The sequence below is a fragment of the Triturus cristatus genome, chromosome 7 (genome assembly GCF_964204655.1).
Source record: "Triturus cristatus chromosome 7, aTriCri1.1, whole genome shotgun sequence".
NCBI classification, from domain to species: Eukaryota; Metazoa; Chordata; class Amphibia; order Caudata; family Salamandridae; genus Triturus; species Triturus cristatus.
Genome location: NC_140590.1, coordinates 1,682,251,016 through 1,682,278,494, shown reverse-complemented (window position 1 = coordinate 1,682,278,494; position 27,479 = coordinate 1,682,251,016).

Genomic DNA, 27,479 nt, shown 5'->3' with positions numbered 1-27,479 from the left:
TCATCTATTATTTTACGCTTCTTTAGTTACTTCATCTTTTTCTAGAGCTCTTAAGTCAGGCGCTTGTGGGCTCCAGTTGGCGGAGGTAGCAGCTGCAACACCTGAACAGCAGCTCTTGGGGTAGAGTCGAATGGCAAGTGAGCTCTAAGCCAAACAAAATGTACTAGAGGGGAAAAACATAGGAGAGATGGAAGAAGTACTACGGGAGGGATGCAGGGCATAATAGCACCATCATGGCAAAGGTCCCCCCCCACAAAGCATAAATGCCCGCAAATAACTACACACCATACAAGTTTATACTTGGGAAAAAACTACTGCAGGTTTATTACATACAACGTTATGTAATCTGGTGGGTTATCTTACGGGCGATCCAAGAACAGGCAGCCTTCTCTGCCCGCCTGATGAGCATAACAGCACCGTGGCGAACCACTTTGTACTGCACCTTCTGGTGATCCCCTTCCCGGATCACCTGACCACCTTTATACTCACGCCCCATTCTGGGCGGAGCGTAGCTAGGCAAGCCCCCGGTTGCTCAGGCCCACAACCGCCCGAAGGACTAACGGGGCGCCGACATAGATTCAGAGGTACCGCTCTGTACCCATATGCTTCCAGATCGCCCTGTAACTCCGCCACAGCCCTGGAGGCGGCCAACCGTCGCCGCCGGGGCCCCCCACCAACCGCTCTAGTCTATTACCTGCAACCCTTTTGTGCTAGCACCTCCTCCAAGTCTAAAAGGAATAAGTCCATCCCCACTGGGGTGAGGTGTACCCCGTCAGCCTCGAAATATCCTTTGACCCTTTCCTGAATCATTTCGTGTCTGATGAATCCCAGACCCCTCTGCTGAGTGAACTTGCGCATGGAGCTGTTCACCCGTCTCCTGGGCCGCTCCACCGCCTCGCCAGACTTAGCCCCCTGCCAGACCCTCCGTGGCACAATCTCTGACCACCAGAGCTCGCACTGACCTAAGCGCTTGCTCAGTTCCCCCAAGTCGGTCTTCATGGCATGCAGGAGCAAGGTCCTCCCAGGTGGATCACCAAAATATTTGGCGGGGGCACCCAGTGCTGCTAGCGAGTGCTCCAGTCTGTTCATGAGGCTGCTCCATCTCATCCCTGGAAAACCCAACCACTCAAACTTTGTCTGCGAGAATCGACGCATTCAGTTCCTGATCGATGCCCAACGGGCCATCCAGGAGATGGCAGAGTGCCCAATGACCCACACACGTGACCCTGATGAAACAAAGGACACGTTTCAACTCAAAAAGTTTATTACCATAAACAATATGTCATTGCACTTAAAACCACAAAACCATAAAACATGTAGCACACAACACTGCCGTTACAGTACTATTTACACTAAGCAGGCCCCTTCAGGGGCGGATATATCGCTTATAACACTGTGACTCCCAGCACCCTACTTTTTTAACATGTGCATGTTCCAAGCCTGCGGTGAATGCAGTGGTGGCTGCCCCAATCCTGAAAGAGTGGCTTGAATATTTTTTTATCCGCAGGAGTAGGCCGGCCCTGGACAGGCAAGCACCCATTACGTGCTCCACCTGGAAGATGGTTAGGGGAACTAAGTCTGTATGTATCAATAAGTACCCAAGTGCTACTGAGACGTATTCCCGGACCCTGGCAACCGGGCAGTATCTGGGGTCTCCTAAAGGCAATAACTCCACCTCCACCCCCTTCCCTTTCTGGTCCGTCTTCGACCTCCTGAGGTGGATGGTCAACCTACCCTCCAACTGAATATCCACTATGCCCAGAACGTCTCCTGACCTATCTGTTTTGGACCGGGCCACTAACTCACTGATACGGAACGCTCCATAAAATTCTAAGCAGAAGGCGGCGGAAAAGAGGGACGCCTCGTAGGGCGAGTGGGTGACTCCTCCCAGGACGTCCAGCATGGCCTGCAGGATGGGGAAGGTGATGGGCGACCTGTTGTCTGGAACCTGGGGCTCGTCCCTGGCCCACCCCTTCAGTGCCGCCCTGATGACAAAGGACCTGGTTGGGTCCTGTCCTCCCCTAAGCTTGACATCGTGGCTGACCGCCGCTAAATGACCACAGACCCATGAGTGGCTCTTCCCTTGTTTTTTGGCCCATACCACAAACGCCTGTACCTTGCCCTCCATGGGTTCCCCGGACAGGCCCAAGTCATCAGCCACATTGTTGAAGGAGGTCATGTGTGCCAGGTACCGTTTCCTAGTACCGGGGGCCAAGGCCTGTTCCCCCATGGCTCTCAACTGTTGTTCCACTCCAAGATCCTCCAGAGGGTTGCCGAGAAGGGGGTCATCTCCGCTCTCGCCTGCGGCCAGGCCTCCCGGAAACGGAGCCACTGAAAACGAGAGAGAGCGTCAGCTGCCACATTCTTGACCCCCTCAATCTGTCTAGCCCTACACTCAAAGTTGCAGCGCAGGCTCCCTCTGGCGAGCTCCCTGAGCAAGCAGAGCACCAGCGGGCAATTGGCAGTCTGACCGTTGATGGCCTGTATGACCGCCATGTTGTCCGACCAGAAAAGGACCTTTCTGTCCGACAAGATCGCGGGCCACAGGTGGAGGGATAGGACAATGGGGAAAAGTTCCAAAACTGTGATTTTAGCAGTGATGCCGCGCTTGCGCCAGGCGTTGGGCCATTCCTGTGCGCACCACTCCTCGCCCAGGATTACCCCAAAGCCCTCCCTCCCAGATGCATCCGTGAACAGGCTGAGCTCAGGAAGCCAGGGAAGGCCGGCCCAGGGGTCTACTTGTCGTGTCTGGCTGGCATGGAGGCGTACTTGCGCTTGTCGCAAGAGGTGGCCGATGGTGGAGAACCGCACTTGCTGCAGATGTGGGAAAATCAACAGGCCTTGCCCCAGGAGCATGCCCCTGCATTGAACAGCCTGCACGTTCCACTGAAAACTCTCCTAGGTCCCTGCTTCTGGCCCCCACCACGGCCTCCCGAAAGGGCTGCTTAAACTGACCCTTCCTGTCCTGCCTCTGGCCCTTGCTCGGCTCCCCCTTCTTCACGTTGGTGCTAGACTTCTCGTCAGCCTCAACACTGCCCTTGCCCATGTGCTAGACCCAGAGACGCACCTCCAAGTGGTCCCACCCCAGTTCCGGACACATGGCCATCTTTTTCCTGAACTCGCAGTCATACCTGTACCATCCCATCCCGCTGTTGGTCTCCGCCTCATCGGTAATGATGCCGGCGTATTGGAACCACCCCGGCCCTTGTTCTGGGTATCGCTCCATGACCACCGCTGCCAGGATAACGAAGGCCTGCCCCCATCTCTTAATTGTTTTATCAGGCCATGCATGGAAGCGGACCTTCTTGTACTCCTCCTTGCCACCCATTTTCCTGGTATCAACCCCTTCCGCCCCGTGCATCAGAAGCGTAAAAATGTCGATGAATTCCCTCCTCCATATTCCTTCCTTGGCCACAAGTGCCACCTCCCACGCTAGTGAGCACCGGCCAGACAGCAGGGGGGCCAATGTGACTAATGGCGCAGGAGCAGGGAGCACAGGAGGGGTCGCAGCGGGGGGGGGGGGGGCTCCTGATGCTGGGGACGCGGGCAGAGGTGTTGCGGCGGCAGCAGGGACCGCGGGGGTGTGCATGTGGCTGCGGGCGGGAAGGCTGGCTCTGCTCGTTGCTGGCCGCATAGCTCAGGCGAGGCCCCCCCTGGTGCTCCAGCTCCCGTAGGAGTAGGGTGTGCACTCAATTGCCCCGGGCTCTGGCACTGAGACCCCTTGCTGCAGGCTGCCCTGTGGCAATTCTGGACGGTGACTGCCCCCCCCCACCTCCACCCGAAACGTTCGTGTCTGAAGGGGCACCTAGTGCCTGCGCGGGTGGTGCTGGTCTAGCTACCCTCACACCACTGTTCGCTATGTTGCCCACGCTGGGGTTGTTAACTGCCAGGAGGCCAGCTCTGACCTCCGTCATGAAGTTCGTTATATATATATATTTATTTTTTTAATTATCCAGGCCTGGCTGGAGAGGTGCGGCTCAACCCCCAGTCCCGCTGCCCGCTCGCTGCCCTGGGCTGAAGGGCAATGGAGCAGGATGCGTAACCGGCCGCCCCCACCTCCGGGCCTCAGCGGCGGTGAGCAGCTTCCGAGGCTCGCGGTGGTGAAGGAGCCGGGGTTTGTGTCTGGGGTCTGCGTGCTGCATGTTTTAGCGCAAAGGCAGCGTGGCAACCACCCGGGCTGTACTGAACGGTGCGTGCGCAGCCCGTCGGCCAACACGCCACGCCCGCATCCACGAGTCGGAGACAGCGAAGCCGGTCAGGTCAGGCAAGCCGCCATTCCCGCCCCCAGCACAACAGGGGACGCTCAATTCCACATAGCACACACCGGCAACTGAATGGAACGTACAACTGTTCCCATTTACGTCTGTTGTTGATAGCACCCACTGCTCTGTTCCATATATATATATTTTTTTCTTAGCCCCCCAGTTGCAAATCTATACAGCGCCAACTCGACCGGAGGCACTGGAGCGCCTGGCGAGCACCGCATGCACATAACACATGCAGGCACGGGGAGATCAAGTGATTTGCCCCCATCACAGGATGAGGACGCGGTCTCGAGGCCCGAACTCTGGCCACTAGCGTCGGCCGCCTCGCCGATGGACCACATGCATGAGGGGGGTGCCCAGACAGGATCCAATCGGATCATAGGGAAACGAACCAGCAGCCAGGGTTCTGGGCACCGCAACAACACTCAACTGGGCCAATAGCTCTGAGCCCAACCGACAGCTGCCCCCTGCATGCGACACGTGCACAGGCCGGCTCGCAGCGAACCTGGTGGCTGGTGCGAGGGCGAGGCACGCGGGAACAACGGCCCCCCAGTGGTACGTCCCACGCATACCCCGACCGACGGCGGGAGGCCCCAGCGGCCGAGAGGCACGCCCCCGGACCCCACACCGCAGCACAGCCCGGGGCACCCCAGCAACAAGAGGTGCCCAGACGGCGGGCCCCCAGACCCACACGCCGACCCCCGAATCTGCACCCAGCTCCCCCCCGTCCCCAGCAGCCTCCAGCATAGGCTGGGCCGCCCCGTCCTGGAATCAACCCCGGCATGGGGAGATCGGGCATGGGAGGGGAATGCATGCACTCATTGTGCAGTATGGTGGTCAGCTCCTGGAGTCGGATGAGTGTGTGAGAAGCGTGGTGTCCGCGGCGTGTCTGATGCACAAAGAGGCAGAAAAGGGGGTGGGGGGACCTATGTACCCCTCACCCTGCCCTGCGCACCGGACGTGATGGGTGACACCCGCGACCTCATGGGGACTCCTCCCCTGGCCAACCTCCCCCCCTGGAGAAACAGGGGGGGGAGAAAGGAGGGGGGGTTGGATGGCCCGATGCCACTACAGGGCCACCCTCTTGAGTGGCTCCCTGTGGTGGCCTCGGGTAGCCGCAGAGACAGAGTAACAGCTGAGAGGAAAAAGTACAGTCTCACTAACTAGGATTGGATCTCATTGTCTTGCATTGAACTGCAGCATTTATGTTGCACTTCATAACATCATGTGGGGCTTCAAAGAGCATTTTCGGAGTGGTAGCACACTACATTGTGGGGGAAGAGTGCTGTATTTGCTGTGATCCTATGTGGGAAGCGATTTGGTGTGCTGCGCAAGTTACAAGGGAATGCCCAGTAATCCATATGGCAACATGGGCAAGGCTGAGATGCTGTCGAATGACATGGGCAAGGCTGAGATGCTGTCGAATGGGTATATTGATGCAAAACGAGCAGGGATGGGATTTGGTGACATAAGCAGTAGCCATGCATATTTTTTTAAAAGACAAGGATACTACTGCTGTACAAATACACCCCAAGAACGAGTAAAGAAGTGAAAAAGGATCCAATCTTGGCAAACTGAACAGAAACGAAACAATCTTTAAATGGCCCGGATTTCACCAATTTCTGCTAGGCCGAAAGTGTCTATATTACTGAGCAGCCACATGTGCTACAAAGCCTTCTAATGCTCCTGAACGCAGACGAGCGCCAGTCGGGCGAGACTTAATCAGGTCATGGGTAAACCCTAGATAGACTGCACATGCGAGGTTGAGGAATGTGAAATTTGCATAATTTATTTCTGTGTAATTAAAAAGAATTTCAAAATTTTACGCAAGCTTCCACGTAATTAGAAGAAATGCAAAGTCACAATTTGGCGCAAAATACATTCTTGCGTGAAAAATTGACTTGAGGACGCATTTCATGGTAAAAAAATTGCATAAATAATGGAGCAAGCTACAGCCGTTTACGTTCTGGCCCTATGCATTCCTGCATGCTTGCAGTAAAATTCTACAGCAAATAGAATATGACGCATCATGATGCAGTGCAATGGCGTCATTTTGCCTAACAAACATAACATGAATTTTCCAAAATTACGTAAATTAAGCAGCATTTTTAAATTTCACTCAGGCCTAATACAAGCATGAGAGAAGTGCTTAATATGCTGCTGCCCTAAAAGCAAAAGAACAGGGTCGGACTAGCCTATAGAGCAGTCTGGCGCATCCAGAAGGGTTTATCTGACATGTCAGTTTGTGGGCTGTTTTTATGGTCTGGCTTTACAGCGCAACTATTGCCAGCCAATTATGTGAGAACCACCAGGAGAGGCTGCTTTGGCTCCACCCACACATTGGGAGCCAGGAGTACTTGATTTGATTGGACAGAAGTTGAGTACTTCCATAAAAAATTGCTTGCCCTCCACACAACTGTGATCATTTTGTTTATTTGTCCAGCTGCCTGAGCTTGAATTTGAAGGGGCACACACACATGCCACTATAATATTATTAAAATGTCTCAGATAACTAGATAATTTATTGTGTTTTTCTCTGGCAGCATCACAGATAGGAGGAAATGGTCATTAACGTGCATGGACTTTTAAATGTGGCTTGACAGTGAATATATAAGCCAGACTTATTGGCATTGCCAGTGCTTATTTTTGGAGGTTTGTAGACCTGTTTTATTGTCTGGTGGGATGGTTTTTAATGTTGGTTTCCTAGATTTTACAAAAACATTGCCTGTAACAAGTACAAAAGCATTCTGTCTCCTATTCTTTTCGAAACATCTATCTAGTGTGTCTTTACAAGTTCAAAAATGCCCTGATTTGCTAATGTGGTTCATTTTTTTTGGCTATCTGTTTTGCTAATGGCAGCCACTTTTATTTTGGTACAAAGGCCGACCCTGCCCAAGAACACTTTGGGTCGTCCCGTGTTATCCTTCTGGCTTCAACCCACAAGGTGATCTCAATGCCGCTTCCTAGATTTCACAGACTCTTGCCCTTTTCCTACATTCCACAGACTTTTGTACTTAGCCTGTCCTTTTAAAATGTCCTCCTAGACAACTTCCACTTTCATTATTATGAAATCTCCGGGTATAAAAGACACAATTCAGTGAAATGAGACTTACATTTTATTTTTCACCAAGGACAGGAACATGATGAGCAGTCCTTTCTCCTTTTCTCAAACGTTCTTGAGGTCAGCAGAGGAACAAACACAACTGCTCTGCTTGCAGCCAAGAGCGAATGGAAGGCCCACAGTGTAGGTGTTAAGGGGTGACCACGGCAGTGAGGAGCAGTAGGGTCTGGGTCTCGTTTCTTGAAGCACAGCCTCATTCATTTCGTGCAAGTCTTAAGACTTGCAGCAGCCTCTCCCACTGAATGCACGAGCTACACCCTGGTGCATAGTTTGCATCGTTTGGTGCAAGTCCCACATCTTTCAACACAGTTTCCCTCAGTGGGTGAGTGGCACACACTTTGGTGCAGGGTGACCAGATGTCCTGGACTTCCTGGCACAGTCCTGGTTTGTCGAAGACTGTTATGGCACTGAGAAAACAAAACTGTATATTTTTTGTGTTTTAGTCCGACAACTTCCGAAAAGTACTTTGCGCACTTCTAATAGCTGTATTGATAACGAGAAACTGGTCTTTAATATTTTCTTTTTTGTTACATGTGTGAGGCATAGAATTAGGGAATACAATAATTTCGATTTCAGATGTATGCTCATCCTTGGCCACTGCACCACTGACGCCCAACAGAAACTCACGTCTGATTATTCAGTTGGGTTTTGACACTTGTGACTTTGCTCTATTCAACAAAAGTGAAAGAGTACAAATAAAAGAATTCAAAGAAAACCAGACTGTATACACTACTCCTGTGACGTGGGACAACTTGCAAACTCTTTTAGACTAAACGTTCTGAAATGGAACAGAGTCACAGCCTTATTTCTAGTCTGTTATGTAGAACCGTGTGATGTATCTGTATAGTCCTTATTTTAAGTCAGTGAATACTGGCACTGCAGCCCCTCTGTATCCATGAGTGACAACATATAGTCTTTCGTCTATGTCTGGGGCCTGTCCCAGATTTTTGCTTTTGAATATCTAGTCACCCTACCTAGGTGCATAGTCTCTCCCGTTTGGTGCGCGTCTCAAACCCTGGAGCACCGTCTTACTCAGAGTGGAGTCTTGCGTCTTGACGTTACTCACTTAGTGAGCGACTAACACCTTGGTTTCAGTCGTGCATTAGTTCACAGGCCTGCTACTGTAGTTTGAATAATACCTTTTGGAATACTATCTTACTCACGGTGTGTAAGTCTAACTTCTTGAAGCACGTTCTCAATGATATTATTAATTCCTCCAGAGCTGTGTACCACATATTTTGGTACATCTTTCAAATCTGACACCTATGGACTTCAGGCCCTGCAATCCCAGCTCAGGCCTGGGCATTCATTTATTTATTTGTGGCATGAGGTTAAGGCAATGCGAAGAGGTGGCTTTTCTGCAGAGACAGGGCGTGTAATCATACCCTCTTGGCAGCCTCTGTTTCAGGGGCGAACGTTTATTTACTGGGATGTAGAGGGAGAAGGAAGAAAAGAGACAGTGGGAGAAACCAGAAGGAAGAATGAAAAGGGACTTTAGGGGCACGACAGGAATGACAAAAATAAGTCATGAAAATCAGAAGAAAATGAAGAGACAGTCGGAGACACAGGAGAAAGAATGAAAGAGAGAGTGGGAGAAAACAGGAAAGAAGAATGAAGAGACGATGGAGGGAGGGGAGAGAATGAAGGGAGTGGGGAAGCAGAAGTGGAAAGTGGAAAGAGACAGAGGGAAACATCCACGAGTGAAGAATCGTCATCATGATACTGCATCCAGAAGGAACCAGAGGAGCCTACAATCCCTGAAGTTACAGGCATAGATCGCAGTCAAAGGTTGCAAGTTGTATCCAACTCTTCCCAAGCACAACACTTTGAAAGCACCAACAACTACTTCTCTTTAAAACTGAGAAAAGTTATCTCCAACACTTAGGTAAATAAGTAAGGGGCACTCGGCCCGAAATAAAACCGATCCCTTAAAGTAAGAAGCACCCTTGATGGTGCACGTTCCACCGACTTTAGTATAGACGCTGGAGTGCACAGATGTGTGGCAGAGAAGCACTCATGAGGACAGGCATTTATTTAAATAATTACCACTCCATATGATGAATCAAACATATCCTGCATCATGTTGTATTTAAAAGCAGACGTATTGTGGTGCCGCAGCAGCACCGACACATTAAAAGCCAAGCACCCTACTCCATTAAGAGTGTAATTTCCAAAATAGGACATAAGCAGGCACAGCAGGAAAAATAAAGCAGGCCTCCTGCGAATATTTGCCATAAAGTCTCCAAATGAATTGCGATAGTCAATGGATCCAGTGCATTACAGCAGCGGCACTGTCATCACATGTTGACACCATTGTGTGAGTTTTTAGAAACTCGACCCCAAAGTGTTGGTGATGGGGGTTGTTGGGTTACTTCCATTGCTTGGATCACCTGCCAGACCTACGGCATGCCTCATCCTCATTCTGTGACTGTACCCCTATATTTGTTCTTCCATATGGGCTACAATGGAAGAAGCACACACTGTCCCATTGAGGTACTAAGGTGTCAGAGGAATGTATTTTGGCAGGGAGCATTCGCCCTTGACACCAGACATACCTCTGACATCGCGGTCACTCAATGGGACAGTTACTGCTTTGCGCGCGTGAAGCAAAGGGCATCTCTAGCGATTCTACTGCACTTGCCATTGCTTTAATATCAGACGGCTCCTCCAAACAACCTTATATTCACCTCTACGTAGGTGAACTTGGTTAGATCAGACCCCAATTGGTGGTTCCAAAAGGAAACACTCTTAGTGGGCCTTACTTTGCTTGTGATGGCTCCACACGTCGTCATCATGATGCATTCTTTGGAGCTTTGATTGTGAGGGCCTCTGCACTGGCAGAGCTCTCAGCCTTTTGACAGCAGAAGAAAGGTTGAGCCAAGTTACTGTCCTAGATTTGAAAGCATTATTTCTGATTTTAAATTGTTTCTCCCATCTCTGTAAGGCAAGAGAGTAATTGCCATGAGGGACGGTGTTCTTCATCATTAAACAAGGCAGTGTGCTTGCTGGCAGTCAAACTGTGGGAATGGCTGATATCCAGAATCATAATTGTCACCGCCACTCGTTTGCAAAGAACACTGAATGGTCAAGCAGTCAGACTCAGCAGATTCACAAACATCATTTACAAGTTGGAGCTGTGCCAGGCTGTACTTCCTCTGTCCAGCACAGTAATTGGGGCACTCTCCAAGTTGGTGTATTTGCGTCAAGAGTCCATGAAAAGACTCCTTTGTACTCTCTGTGGATTGGAAAGGTCTCGTTAGATGATGTCTGCACCAGAGCATGGAGGAAAACGTTTCCTCTGATTATATGGCTTCCAATGTAACATAGAAAATGTTCATTATAGAGGTGCCAGATGAACTTTGTCCACTTTGTAGCCTAACAGGGCATGGTCTTTGATCGTACTGGATTTCTCATATACTCTCCAATTCACCATCTTCTTCAAGAGAGTCTACTGTTCTAGCAAAAACGTTAGGTTCCTTTACCTTTCCTGAGGCCACTGGAGAAGGGTGCCGAGGTGAGTTTTGCAAATTACACAGCCTTCTTCAGCGTCACCATGAAACGTTGGATTATGCCACGTGCTTTGAGCCATAGTGGTGTCATTTTGGTATGACAAAACACCATGTATTTAATCTCTCAAATCCCTAATGGAGATTCTTTATTCGACTTGATGGTATCATATATTCCACATTTTGGGAAGCTGGAATGTCCACATCTGTTAATGTACTAGGAACAGCCATAATTTACTGGATTAGCAGGTACTCATCAATGACATCAAGCAGGCACTGTCCAATGGGTAGTGGCCTGAAGAAGTCACTACCAACTTTTATGTACATGTTTTGTGACTGTGGAGACATCAGTACTGGCTCAGAGAATCTTTATTTTCCCAGACTCTGACATATATGAGACTTGCTTAGCACATTTTCCTCCAGTTCACCCAGATGAGGAAATCAAACTTTCTGCCTCTGCAGCCTGTTGGTGACTGCAATGCCTCGGTGACTTTCATGTGCAAGGTCCATCACGTATTTTGGAAATGTATAGCCTAGCTTCTCTCAGTATCAGACCCTTCAGTGACACACATATTCTCCTTGGACTGCAATACTGGTGCACACTTTTAGTTTGTTCAAGATCTATTCATCAGATCTGACACAACACTACCTTAGATCTTGTTGAGGGACTTCAGTGATGTCTGTCTTACCAGACACAGCTGGACAGACGTATTTAATGACAGATCGTATTCTTCCCCAAACAAGAGTTGGAAAATAGTGTCGGACAATGGCAATTTCAAAAAGAAATCTTCAGGATTCGTATCTTTTCCTAGCTTGTGTACTACATTGAAACTATAGCTTTATAGCTGATAGCCCCACCTTTTGTCATTCATAAATAGATTAAAAGGTTTATGGACCACACCACGGCCAGGCTTTCCTTTTCAGCGTCAGAGCAACCTTTTTAGGATTTGTGATACTCCTGCTGGCGCAAGTAATTATGCGTCTGGTTGAGTCAGGCCCTGGTTCATGCTAAGTTAATATGGCTTCTAAGTCCACTGGACTTGCATGACAAACCTCTGTGTGCAACAGAGGCTGAAACTAAAAACTGTTATCTTGGGCAATGCATAGCTTGATGACTTTAAACACAGCTTTCTATTTCTTATATTAGTAGTAGGTCTTACCCTTATTCATTAGATCTTTTAGTGTACTGCTGATATGGACAAACTCTTGAAAATATCTGGTACAGTAGCTGGCCATGCAAGCGATGAATTAATAGACTACAGACCTTCAGTATTTGAAGTATGAGCGCTTCTACATAGTTAGTCGTGCCACCTGCCTTCTAGTGAGAAGTTGGGTGAGTACAATTTTAGATAGTCCGTAAAATACAAACTCTTCCTTTCTGAGTGTAAGATTTACCTCGTTCAATACACTGCATACTTTCACAAGCACATCATTGTGTTTTCCACTGGTTTTCAAAATGCAAAGATATAATCGCTGTAGCTTTGTTAGGAACAGCACAAATCACTTCTTGGAAGATCTCCAATTCTGAGTCACACCAAAACTGAGGCTCTTGAACATAGACTTGTAGATTATTCCATATTTAACTGATGACAGTCTATAGTGAGGCCAAGTGTGGAAAAGAACTAAGTTGCACTGTGACGATGTATCGAGTCTTGAATGCACAGGCAAAATGTATCTCTCTGTAGTACGGCAATTAGCCCCCAGGTTGCATTTTGGATACTGGCACTATGTGGGGAAACTCGTGGAGTAGGCCATCATGTGTAAATTGGTAATTTACATTTCTACCTGCTGCTGTATCTGGAATGGGATCCCAAGCTGAGTTACAGGGTTGACTGATTCATCAATGTGCATTTTTAGGTCTCGCCTGAGCCAGCGCATGCGCAGTCTCAAGCGAGACATTTAGTAAGCAGGTTTTGAAAGTGCTACCCAGAGGCAGCCAGCCACCAGCTTGCTGTTACGCGCACAAGCGCGCGCAACCGCCAGCTTTCAGCGCCCGAGGCACCATCTGGACCATGATTACTTTCACTTTTGCCGCTCGCGTGTTTGCCGTCGCGCGCGCTTGCCTCCCTGCTTTCACTTTTGCCGTCTTGTTCTCTTCTGTCTCCGCTGTATATTTTCTCTTGCGATTTTCTCATCTCCATCTCTCTAATATTTATTTTTCTGTGTAGTTGCTGTTTCACTAGATTTCAGTCTTGCCTTTTTCATACCCTTTTCTCTTTTATTTTCCACCCTCCCGTTTGTGAATATTTATTTTTTCCACCATTTTATGCACATATACCATTCTCTGCTCATTCAGTCCCTTGTTTTCATTTCCCTTATTCCTAGGTCTATAACCAATTTTACCCCTCTCTTCCTAACCCCTATCTTTTCTTCCTTCTCTGGCTTCTATTGTATCCCTCAGCTTTTAAGAAACAAAGGCGCGGGAAATGATTGGACCACTTACGGAAAGAAAAGCAGGGGAGGGCAATCTGTGTCTACTCTTGGCCTCTTCAATTAACCACAACTCTTTCCTGCACTGCTTCAGTGGCACACTCGCTGGGCTCGTTTGAAAGCGATCCGCCATTCTAATTGGCAGCCCGTCCTAATTATCGTGCATCAGGCACACATTTGCGCGCGCCTCATTACAGGAGTCACAATGCTACATGCCCAGCCACACGTCTTCATCGTCGCGTGCCACCACCAGGCCGTGGCACTAAGGGCGCTGCAGCGCATCTCCCTTCGGCGTAGAATCCAAACCGGGTAAACAGGACATCTCGCTTTGTTGTTTTTGGAAGCATCGGCCATTCAAAGGAAGCTCGACGTGCCTAGACCCGAGGCACGTAGTGAGATTTCATGTTTGTTTCAAATTTACTTTTAAAATTTTTTTATCAGCTGTTATTCCTGTTTCCTGTGAAGCCACTGTATTGCCGTGCCCACTTGCGTAATCTAAACTTACGCACACCACTTACTTACACAGAAATGAGCTTTATTAGTATTGTAGACAAGGGCAATATGTCACTGAAGCTAGTAAGTTCTTGGGCACCAAGTGAGACAATGAATACACCACACTATATATATACAAATATGAGATCTTGAATATAGATATATAGACAGTTAATGTACAAAGCACCTCACCAGATGCGTCTGCACCGGAGTCTTCAACATCCCTGGCCAAGCACCGAAAACACTAAGTCGGGAACCCTGTGGAGACTGGGGCACAGGAAGTAATCTCTCCGGGCACCAAAGTCGTCCCGCGAGTGCGTCCACTCCAAGACTGAGTTCCTGAGCTCCACCCCACAGACACCGCTTTTTATAGTTAAATCAACACGTTCGAGAACCCTCTAGCAGGTGTTCTCGCCCATCTATCCATCATAGGTGCTGGCCGCATCTCTGCGTCAGATCCACCCATACAGACCTGGCCAGATTCTGCTTGGGTGCGCCGAGGCAAAAGACATTCCTTTCCCTGTCTCCGGCCTTGGAGAGCCTTGCACAGCGCATCCTCCCTCTGTCCTAGAGATAAGCATAGAAAGCACAAAAACAAGCTCAAGGTACAAAATAACCTCACGAGGTATGTCTCGCACCAGCTTGTACTGGTTTACGTGAAAAACATGTTTATGTTTCTGCTGAAGTGTAACTACAGGGCAACGCAGTACAAGATGGAAATGCAGTGCAACAAAATGGAAGATCAGAGCATCACATGGAATCGAGGTCAACATGCAGTTTAGCACGTGTAAAATGGTGAATGCAGTTCATTCCACCCCTTGACCCTCGATTCACCCATCATATCCCATTGGCCTAAATACCATGGATCTGGGGCGAAGAAGTGAGAGAAGATTAGGAATGAATTGAATACAACAACATAGTGAGATAGAAATGCAAATAATCACTACAATAACACCCAAGATATAACAAAGCTGTCCTAAATTAGGTAGCCACCCAAACAACCAATCCCACCATCCTTGATCAACGTTTTGGTTAACCCCTTTCACTAAATCTTTTAAAGCATTAATATGCGCATGGATAGATGTAGAATGATCAGATAAATTGAAACAACAGAGTCCATCAAAGTCCTCGCAACCGTGGTTGTGTTTTAACAACAAATAGTCTGATTGAGATTCTTCACAATTAAACAGGCAAGCTTAGCAATAGTTATTGCATTATAAACGGACAGTCCTGGAGCTCCTACAATGGAAATAGCCAAACTGGTATACTCTGCTCTAGAAAGCAAGTCAATATTGGAGTCACAGTCCTCAGGTAATTGAACAGCGGCTCTAGAAGAACAAATGTGTGTGACAGAATGCATGGGAAAAAGCATAAGTCTTTAAACGTGATATGGCACAAGGTCCTCCAGTTATATTAGCTGGTTTGTAAGTGTATGAAATATTGCCGCACGAGAACAGCCATCCCTTAGATAATTTCACATGGTTAATATGGCTAGCGGTTAATACTGTATGATTACATACCATATAATTGGTAACATTACTGCAAAAACTGTCATGTCATGACTGACATAATGTTTGTTGATCAGTGGTCAATTGTGTGCTTTTCTCTAGTTTCAATTGGCCACACTTGCCAATTTCGGCAGGGTCACAAGTTAGTTGATAGCAAACGTCTCCAGTAGTGATGTTGTAGGTAACAATACTCGTCATGTTCCTCCAGAGGTTATCTGTAACCTCCGGGCAAAAACGAGAGTACTCATAAAGACTCAGATGTGTTTGAACATTATTTTCCTCCACTACCCCATCAAAGTTAGTTTGGTTGAAGATGTGCAGAAGCACATGTGCAGGGGTAGGTACGGCAACAAGACAAGTGGATATCATATCAGCTGTATTCTGAAGATTTCTACATACATACAGAAGTGGGAAGTGTTCAGCACATTCCCGGCCAAGTAGGTCCAGATGTTATCCGGTTGCTGCAACAATGCAGTCATTTGACTCGGACGGTTGATCCCCTTCGGCATCCCCGGGCCCTCCCGGACCCCTCCGGACACACGCAAACACAGACTACACAGCGCAAGCATCGCAGCGGCAAGCCATACTGTGATCTAGAAGCAGAAAACAAACTGATATAATCACTCTCGTAAATAACATTTTTCAGCAGGTACATTTTCCCACCTTTCCTGTCCGGGTCTCATGATGACTAGGATATTATTCTTTCCCTTAGCGATTAATTCTGCAGGGTCACGAGGTTTGTTTGGGGACTCTACCCATACTTTCGCCCCTGGGTCCTTGTCAGTAGATCCGAACCCACCCTTTCCTCGCACAGTTAGAAGGGCTGGGACCGTCCCCTTCATGACATTTCCTCCATAAACCGGTATGATGACCATATGGGCAACTCGGTCACCGGGTTGCACAATCGGATCATTGTCTCCACTGTTTAATAGACTAACTTTGATCTCCCCCTGGTAATCTGCATCGACCATCCCTCCCAAAACCTGGATGCCTTTAAGGGCAAGCCCAGATCGAGGGGCGATCAGTCCAAAATGCTCTGGAGGAATTTGAACTCCAATTCCTGTCTCAATCAAGGTAATGTCTCGTGGTTGCAATCGATAAGAGTTTCAGGGCATGTAAATCAAGACCTGCAGCCTCTGGTGTGGCACGATATGGAGCTAAAGCTCCAGGAGCTGTCTCCCAATACAGAATTGTGTTTGTGGCCACATGGGGCTTGATCTGCAAAGCCGGGGTCAACATGCGCATCAAAGAAGTCTCTGCATTGGCAAGGGGTCGGTTGTTCAAAATTTGCAATGCATCAGGCAAGTGATCCCTCCACCCCTTCAATGACCCATCAGACAACTTTTTCAACTGCTCTTTCAACAAACCATTCATTCTCTCAATCAAACCCGCTGCCTGTGGGTAATAGGGTATGTGATAGATCCAGTCAATGTTATGCTGCACACAAAAATCTTGCACCATCTTTCCTTTAAAGTGTGACCCATTGTCACTTTGGACCTGCAAAGGAATTCCGTAATACAAAATCAACAAATTCTAAGTTTTCAGAGTGTTAGACTGGGTTGCTCTTGTTGCAGGGATTCTGCTCAAGCACAGAACTATGCGCAGGAAACCAGGACCTCAGTGAATTGTGGTGTACCAAAAACTCACCTCAGAACCCAGACCCCCTATCCGATCAGCATCAGTGTCCCATTCGTTATCCGTATTCTATTGAAGGTCCCAATGTATAGACAACCCAGAACAAGCGACTTAGAGTACTCTCAGGAATGGTGGGAATCAGAAATACCTGTTCGTTATTATTCTCATATCAGTCCACAACAAGAGTAATCAGAGACACGATAAAGTTTGAAACGTTTATTTCATAAACTACGTGTCCTAAGATGCAGTACTTTGGCTAACATAAGCAGACAAATGATTAAAATCAAAACCATCAGCATTGTTACAATACCATAGAAAATGGAAGGAGAAATCATAGTATAACTGACAGTGGAATACAGCCACCTTCCTTTCGCTTGTAAACTAGTATTATTATACTAATAGAAGGTCTCTATGCTTGAATGGGGAACCCCATACCGTAAAGATGAGCTTAGTTGAATCACATCACAGAAATAGGTGTGCTCTGCTCCTGGGAAAGCTCTTCTTCAGAATGTGTGTAAAGCATGCAGACTGCAATATTAAAAGCACTCGACTTTCAGGTATTTGCAGCTGTGTGCGTGTTATGGCTAAATAGTGGGCCGATCAACATGAACTCAAAAACATGCATTGTCTGGCGACCCAGACTGTTTCTTTACACAATGTTCAGACCAAGGTCGCAGCGCACGTCTAGGGCTGTGAACAACAGACAGTTCTCATGTGAAGAAAAAGGCGAGCAAGCAGTTTTCAAATAATAACATGTATCTACAGTTTCGTGTGCAAAGGCAGCAAAAGTGGCAAGATGGCTTTCTAACATCTAACGCGCTTATGCCAACATAGCAATGTATGTATCTAAATCGCAGCCCTCACTACACGCCCCCTTGATCGGACCACTAGCAAAATAGGGATATAATAAGGGACGCAGAGTTCAAGTTCGACAGGACAGAACTAAGGGCACGAATTGGAAATCCATATAAAAGGCAGTGAAGGTTCGAAGAAAAAAAAAACGATAAAAGGAAAAAAATTTGAATGGAAAAATTAACGGCAAGGCTCAGAGAGCCCGAATGTCAAATGAAAAACCAAAAAGTTTGTGCAAAGGAAAGTTGGACGACATCCAAGTTAATCCATCAATGTATAGGCACAGTAAGTAGCAACAGCTTCCAAGAGGAAGTCATTGGAGTGTTCTGTAAAAGTGTCCGCCATCCAGTCTAGTAAGGCAAATGAACATACATGTTCTTCAACAACTGGGGCCTCTAGCACAATCAGAGGACAACTGGCGTGTTCTTCAAGATAACTTCGTGCCAGGAAGTCATATGCAGCCGTACCGATGTCCCAATTCCCTAGGACTCCATGTGCCGCTCGACAGGCCATAACCCTGACGCCAGAACAGTCCAACTCATGAGCCACTAAGGGACTCATTAGTCGATCATAATCCAGGGCAGGAGACACCGAGTTTGACAAGCACAAATCCAGAGCCCATTCGAATGGACAATCTAGGCAATGAAAAACAAGTTGTCCGCATGTAAAGTAGGAAAACCGGAACGACAATCCATAGGCTATGCTCAAGGTTCCCAGTGGTAATGTTCCATAGTATTCAAGCATCCGGTTACGAAGATGGAGCAGCCGAGACAGGCTGTCATGTGTCACAAATTGTGCAGCCATTGCGTAGTAAGCAGGCCAACAACAGCACCCCAGCCACGAGGGCGAGAATCAACGGGAGACCGCCAAAGACGCTGGAAAAAATAGAATGAAAAAATGCCGGTATCACACCAAAAATAGTTTGGAAGGAGGTCACGAGGCCGGAGCCCATAATTTTGAATAAATGTGCCAAGCCAGTTGTTGACGAGGCATTAAAGATAGTTTGAATCAGGGCACCAAAATGAAGTGGGAGATCAGTATTCAAAAGCGCTTGCACCTCGGTGCGCGTATATGCTACGTGAAGGACAAATGTTTCCCGGGAAGAAGTCAGTGCAACTTCTTTTTGAGACAATAGAGCCCTTATTCTGCTCATCTTGTTGAACTCCGCTTTCAAGGTTGGAATGGAAGGCCAGATGGATACATCCAGCCGCCCATGCGGGGGTGGGAAAAGGACATTCTTACAGCAGACTACTCTCAGTGATACAGTCACTATGTAGGGAATTCCCACTAGCATCCCGCAGCAAGCCTCATCATTTAAAAGCAAATAACTACCGTTAGCCAGCAGCGTGAAAGAGGGTGTAATAGCTGGCACTGGAATCCCTTTCAGGACGCAAGCTAAATTAGGAGCGTGCACATTGCATGCGCCATGTAATTGAATGTGCCTACAGACTACAGAGTGATCAGGTGTGGAAGTGCATTCCTCACCTTTCAAATAGACCTCTTTACCGTCTCGCATGCACCTGTATGTAAATGGGAGTGACCAAACTTCATGCAGGAAGGCAGTACCCAGCTGTTCATATCTACCTAGGGCATAATGTTTCATGCATGAACTGAATTTAAACAAAGGAAACGGCAATGTGATTAACCCATGGATAAGCCACACAGCGGAATTCAATTCGGCCACAGAGAAAGGCAAAGGTTCTAACTTTTCAATATGCAGTAATGAGTATGTCGCATATTTCATGGACATGAATTGTTGTTTTGCAGTGAGATTAAAGGGAAGGAATAAAGATGATGTATTCATGTAGTCCCAGGGGACTTTCCCAGCCTTTAACGTTTGCAATGTCCATGCAAACTGCATTATAGAACGTAATTGATTTTGACCATGATACAAAACAGACATATCATCCTGCACAATATCAACAACAGAGGAAACAATATTGTCTAAAGTGTAAATTCTGGAAGAAAGGGTGTTAATGCTATTATCTATAACAGTGTTCTGCTTGGGTTTTCGGATCAGATAGAACCCGCTCATCAGAGCCTCACTAACCCAGCCAGAACGTTACCCCCTCCCTAGAACCTATTTACAATAGTGCAACCACATATATCTATCACCTAAGGACAGGGAATTCCTACTATACATACCAAGACCTCTTATAATCGGCGGCCTCGCGATCCCATACGGATCCAGACCTCTCTGCCCATACGACAGTATCACAAGTGGCGGCCTCGCGATCCCACACGAATCCAGACCTCTCTACCCAGACGGCAGTCTCACAAGTGGCGGCCTCGCGATCCCACACGAATCCAGACCTCTCTACCCAGACGGCAGTCTCAGCACAATCGGCGGCCTCGCGATCCCCTACGAATCCAGACCTCTCTGCCCATACGACAGTATCACAAGTGGCGGCCTCGCGATCCCACACGAATCCAGACCTCTCTACTCAGACGGCAGTCTCAGCACAATCGGCGGCCTCGCGATCCCATACGGATCCAGACCTCTCTGCCCATACGACAGTATCATAAGTGGCGGCCTCGCGATCCTATACGAATCCAGACCTCTCTACCCAGGCGGCAGTCTCAGCACAATCGGCGGCCTCGCGATCCCATACGGATCCAGACCTCTCTGCCCATACGACAGTATCACAAGTGGCGGCCTCGCGATCCCACACGAATCCAGACCTCTCTACCCAGACGGCAGTCTCAGCACAATCGGCGGCCTCGCGATCCCATACGGATCCAGACCTCTCTGCCCATACGACAGTATCACAAGTGGCGGCCTCGCGATCCCACACGAATCCAGACCTCTCTACGCAGACGGCAGTCTCAGCACAGTCGGCGGCCTCGTGATCCCCTACGAATCCAGACCTCTCTGCCCATACGACAGTATCACAAGTGGCGGCCTCGCGATCCTATACGAATCCAGACCTCTCTACCTAGACGGCAGTCTCATACGACAGTTCATCCTATGATCACCATAACATACAAAAAGGGAATCAGTCTCACTATTCATCAGATCACACAAGGATTGCCAGTTCGAGCATAGCCTGTTCTCAGGTTCGAGGGGCTCCTCTTTCCCTTATTCAGTTACCACTTACCTGATCAGGGTTAACATCTGTTCATGTAACCGCAGCTGACTAGAAGAATAGGCTACCCTCTCATACAAGAACACGCAGCACATGTTGGTTCACTACAAACTGGGTACTTTATTACTCATTACATACACAATCACATAACATTACGATATAACACATAACCTGCAAAGAAAAGTGAAAGATTAAGTTGTACACTCTAATAAGAAAGGGTCGACATCACCTTAGTAGTATGTAGCCTGCACTCAGTGGTCATCTAGGTTCCCTTCTCGTCTGTGCCTCGGCTCGCCTGGAATCACCCTTCTCCGAGTCACTGGGACCTCTTCCTTATCGGCTACTCTCTCCTCTCTGGCTATTCTGCTAGGAGAGCATCTGTCTCTCGGTTCTTCTCCACCTTCAAGATGGCGTCTGTCTTCCCTGGAATAAGTAGTAGCTTTACTGCTAACGGCTAGATGCCGCCTACGGACTGAACATGTAACTGCCTCAGACTTTCACTAATATAGAGGTGCGTTTCCTCATGGAAAATTCCGGCCTGTAACCTGCCGCCCACCAAATTCTTGTACCTCCCCGTACCAAGGACACGTTCCCAGCCGGCCGGCCTGATGTAGTGTCTTCGGCATGAAGAAAAATACAATCCTTCGATAAGGGCCGGCCTGAACCGGTTCTCTCCAAGCGAATAACACCTCATAACTAAAACATTACATTTGACCTAGAAGCATCCCAAGCTGCCGGAGCAGAAAGAAAGATGGAGTCTCTCCCGTTTGAGGCCTACCAGGCCCGAATTCAGCACGGCTCCATGAAATACCCTCACTACAGGACAGGTTATCCCTAATACTAACGAATCTATCCCCTAGGCTATGTGTGCGAGCCCTGATCTATGGGGAAGAGCACAGAATCATGTCGAAGTGCCTAGTAAATAGGCTCCATTCACTACTCTAACCCTTAGACTTGAATGATAAGAGACTGAAGTCACATTCCATCATTGTGCCACACAAGAAGGCCGGGAAAATCGAGCAGAACATTTCACCCTTGACTTCAGTCTATTATACATTCATTAAACAGAACTAATATCTGTGGAAGAATAATATGAAACAAGATTAACTGATCTATGTCTAGTACCAGGTGTACAGAATTGAAGTAGTGAAGGAATACACTGAATAAAGCAACAGATAGAAATCAAAATGCCGATAGTAATCAGAATACCTCCTAATATCTGACGTAACATATGCAAATTAGGTAACCAATTAAAGAGCCAGTCAAACCAGCCCTGGTCAATGTGTTTTCTAACTTCTTCTGTCAAGTCATGTAGTTTATCAATGTGAGCTTGAATGGATTTTGTATGATCCGACAAGTTAAAACAACAAAGACCCTCAAAATCAGAACAATCGTGTCCATGTTTAAGCAAAAGATAATCAATGGCCGCTCGATTTTGCAAGATAGCCCTACGTTCACCCTGGGCGTCTAATAGCATGTCAGACAGGACTGTAGAAGTATGATTGATGGATTTTACCATCCAGCAGGCCATTTTCCCAATAGATTTGGCATTATAAACTGCCAAAGCAGGAACACCAACAATTGAAATAGCCAGGCTAAGGTATTCAGACTTGGAATATAAATGCAAAGATGAGTCACAATCCTCCTGTAACCTCACTGTATCTCGAATCACACGAGAGTTGGCATTCGGATGTGATGAAAACATTAATAAGCTCAGTCTAGTAATGGCACAAGGGCCTCCAGAAATATTTGCGGGAATATATGGCCAGGAAGTATTACCACATGAGAAAAGCCATCCGGCAGGCAGTAACATCGTGCGATAGTGACTGGGGGTAACTACCATACTCTTGCAAGTCATGTTATTCTGAACAGAAGTACATGTTTTCGGTGTCCTTTGAAGGCACAAAGTTCGTTCATGAGCGGTGAATGAAGTGGCACCTTTCAATCTTAAACGCATACATTCAGAAATCACACTAGGATCACAAGTAAGGAAAAAACATAAATCACCCTGTGTGATATTATAGGTAACTATTTGGGACTGGATGGGCGGTATCGGGTCTGACAGTACAGTACACAAGGGGCAATACTCATGGGCAGCGAAATCGCCCAGAAGAACATTGGGGCGAGCATTTGATATATTAAAAATATGAGTCAAAGTCTCCAATGAAGCAGGGACAGCAACTAAACAAGTCGCTAGGATGTCCGTCACCGATCTCATCGGTGTCAAGCAGAAATGAGGGGCTTTAGTCACTTGTTTAGCTAATGTAATCCAAAAGTTCGACGACGAATCCCACGCAGCGAAGGAACGCGACACTCGGGTTCTCAACTCAGCCCGGGTTGATGGGATCCCTCCTCTCTCGTCGTACCAGCCCAAAAGGAGTCCAACGCCGACACATCCTGCAGCAACAGTCCAAAGAATGATCTGAAAGAGAATCAAATACAGGCATTATTCATTCTCGTAAGTAACATTTGTCAGCCGGGACTGCTTCCCAGCTATCTTTCCCTGGTCTCATAACTAAAATGGTGTTGTCTTGACCGGTTGCAATGACTTCTGCTTGTTCAGGGGGATTCTTAGGCGACTGCACCCAAACTCTGGCCCCAGGATTATCTGTGGAGCCAAAACCTTTCTAGCCTCGTACAGTTAGCAACGTTGGGGCAGTGCCTTTTGTGATCTCACCACTGAAAACAGGCATTATTAGCAATTGAGCCACTCGGTCAGTTTGATGTATCAGTAAGTCAACCTCACTGCTATTCAGCAGGAGCACCTTAATCTCTCCCTGATAATCACTATCAATGATTCCTCCAAGCACCTGAATGCCTTTTACAGCCAGCCCCGATCTAGGGGCGATTAATCCAAAATTTCCAGTTGGTATATGAACACCAACACCAGTTTCAATGATGACTCGATCCTTACTTTTTATAACGGTGTCATCCATGGCATGCAAGTCTAAACCTGCCGACCCTGGGGTCGCTCTACATGGAGCCAAAGCTCCGGGAGTAATCTCCCAGTACATCACAGTCTCTCTGATTTCATTGGGCTTAGCATCAACATTCGGAGGAAACAAACGCATAAGTGGGGATTCAGCATTTAGAAAAGGACGGTTATTTAAAATCAATAACGCTTGAGGCAAAAAGTCTCGCCAATTCTTATACTTGTCATCTGTTAATTTGCGCAATTGGTCTTTCAGCAGGCCATTCAACCTCTCCACAAGACCCGAGGCCTGTGGATAATATGGTATATGAAACACCCATTCAATATTGTTTTCCACACAGAATTCCTGTACCAATCTTCCACGAAAATGGGATGCATTATCAGATTGAATTTGGAATGGCACACCATAATACATCATAATCAATTCCAATGTTTTAATAGTATTCAATTGGGTAGCTTGCTTACAGGGAAGGGCCACCAACAGGCCACTGTATGTATCAACAATGGTGCAAACATATTGACAATTCCTACTCATAGGAAGTGGACCAATGTAATCAATCTGCCAAATTTGAGCGGGCAATTTCCCGCGATGTAAATGACCTTTAACAATTTGGGGCACTTTGCGCTGCCTGATATGCTGACAAATGGGACAATGTAGAATAACATTTTTGATTAAATCTAGGGGAATATAAATTCCTCGATCAGCAGCCCACCTGCTAGTGGCTTTCTCTCCAAAGTGTCCTGCTTTCTGGTGGGCCCATTTCGCCAATCCCGCAATATCAGAATCTTGCGTGTCCACCACTGCCTCAGAAATTTTAGATTTCTCATCTGCAATATTATGAAAGAATTTGTCAAGAGAGTCTATCGGGGTATGAGCATCCACATGGAAGATTGTAACAGTACTCTGTGGGAGCATTTCCCAAATCTCCTGCCATAATTCTTTTCCCCACAGTTCTTTTGAATGGATTTTCCAACTATGGGAATGCCAAGTCGGTAACCAAACTGCCAGTCCATTGGCAGTAGACCAAGAATCGGTAAAAATATGACATGTGCCAGGTAACTCTTGTTTCAGAACTTGATAAACAGCATAGAATTCAGCAAATTGACTGCTCTTACCCTCACCAGTTGTACTCAGCAATTTTTGTGTGATCGGATTATAGGACACTGCCTTCCAATGCCGTTTCGTCCCTATGAACCTTGCTGAACCATCCGTAAACCAGACATGGTTTCTGTCCTCTGCGGACAAATCATCAAAAGGTCTACCCCACTTAACAGGAGACTCCTGTACTAAAGGTACGGAACATTCACTCTCAGTCTCAGTTGATGGCGCCCGTGCCACCTGCTCATGCAAAGATGCAACTCCTTTTTGTCCCACACGTGCCCTGTCTTGTATATACCATTTCCATTTAATCACACTCGCCTCTTGAGCGTGTCCAATTCGGTGAGTTTTCGGCGAACTCATAACCCACTGCATGATAGGAATTTCAGGTCGCAAAACTATATCATGTCCCAAAGTCAATTGCTCGGTATCCACCAGAGCCCAATAACATGCAAGTAACTGTTTCTCAAAAGGTGTATAACGCTCACTAGCATCAGGTAACTTTTTAGTCCAGAAACCTAACGGTACTCTACTCTTGCCTTGTTTCTGCCACAAACTCCAATTCGCATAAAGGCCTTGTACAGACACATTCAAATCCACCTCACCATCACATACAGGCCATAAATCCAGAGCATGCTGAATTGCTTCTTTTGCCTGACTAAACGCATCTTGCTGTGGTTTACCCCATTCAAACGCATTCTTTTTACGAGTGACCTGGTACAAAGGGGCCAATATTTGACTCAAATGAGGAATATGCTGGCGCCAAAAACCAAACAAACCAATGAAGCTTTGGGCTTCTTTCCTATTTCTCGGAACTGCAAAATCAAGAATTTTCTGTTTAACCTGAGGGATCACTTCTCGGTGCCCTTCATGCCAATTAATACCCAAAAATTTCACAGCCTGGGACGGACCTTGTAATTTATCCGGGTTGATTTCCCAACCTTTCTCACGCAAGCACTCAATGACTCTATCCAATTGAGTCTGAACTTTCTCTTGTGTTTCGCCTTGGATCAAAATATCATCAATATAGTGACATATCTGAATTTGCGGATGAACCGGTACCTCAGCCAAATGCTCTGCCACCAGCCGGTGACATATCGTAGGACTATGCACATAGCCCTGGGGAAGACTTCTAAACGTCATCTGACGCCCGTCCCACGTAAAACTGAATTGTTCCTGACACTCAGGGGCAATCGGAATCGAAAAGAAAGCATTAGCAATATCAATGGACGCATACCATGTACCTGGATGTTTTTGGATTCTTTCAATTAGGGTAATAACATCCGGTACTGCAACAGTCAAAGAGGGTGTGTGTCTATTCAATTCTCGATAATCAACAGTCATGCGCCAAGAATTATCACTCTTACGTACAGGCCAAACAGGATTATTCCAAGCAGAAGTAACTGGGGTTATAACTCCTGCATCCACCAACTCCTGAATAGTGGTACTAATCTCTTCATGACCACCTGGAATACGATACTGCTTCTGACGAACCACTTTTGTCGCCTGGGGAACTTTTATGGGGGGCATTCTTAAACGACCAACCCGTACAGGCCTGGACGATATATAATGTTTAGTTCCAAATTGGTAACATCCATCATCTAAGTGCAAAGTCATTCCTTTCAAAATATCAATTCCAATTATGAATTCTAAGAGTGGCACCACTAATACAGAGTATTCTTTTCTAGGAATTCTACCTATTCTCATTTCAAGTAAAGTTTGAACTGCGGGAGTTTCCTTTCCACCTAATCCGGTAATTGTAAAAGGCTGACCTTTAAACTTCTTTGATTTTCCATGGATAAGAGTGGCCTCCGCTCCTGTATCTACCAATGCTCGGGCCCTTTGGATATTACGATGTCTCCAATAAATATCAATATCTACATAGGGTCTATTATCTCTGTGAGCCCATCTGTGTACTGGAGCTTGACCTATTTCCTAGTCCTTTTTACTGCGTTCTGTGTACCAGGATAAATCAGGATAAAGACTCTCACGTTTCCCAGGTATCGATACCTCCTGTTCATATCCATCTCCATTACGAAATGGATTACTGTTCTCTGCATTGTACTGCGGGTTTCGATCGGCCAATATGTGTCGATCCTCTCTCCTTCTCAACTCAGGGGATTGATCCCCATCATCTCTACGTCTGCTGTTAACATAATCATCTCTCCCCCTCTCTCTTTCCCCCTCTCTCTCCCTGTCTCTCTCACGACGGGGGGACAAATCACGTACATAACGTCGATCATCACGACGATCAGAGCGCCCACGGCGGTCGTCATCACCGCTACCGTCAGAAAAACCACGATCACACTCAGTTGTCCGAACACGTCGGGCACCCTCCTTCCGATCCAAGCCACGTTTGCGAAACATTTCCCACAAACGAGAAGTAGTCTCACCATCAATGTCCTCCTTCCGCACACCATCGGCCATAAGACCAAAAAACATATCACGTCTAGTAAGTTTATTGTCACCAGGAGTACGAGTGTCAGGCCGGGACTGCCGTTCAGGTTTAAACCACTCACCCAACTCACCGAGTTGGCGTACCGATTCCAGCAC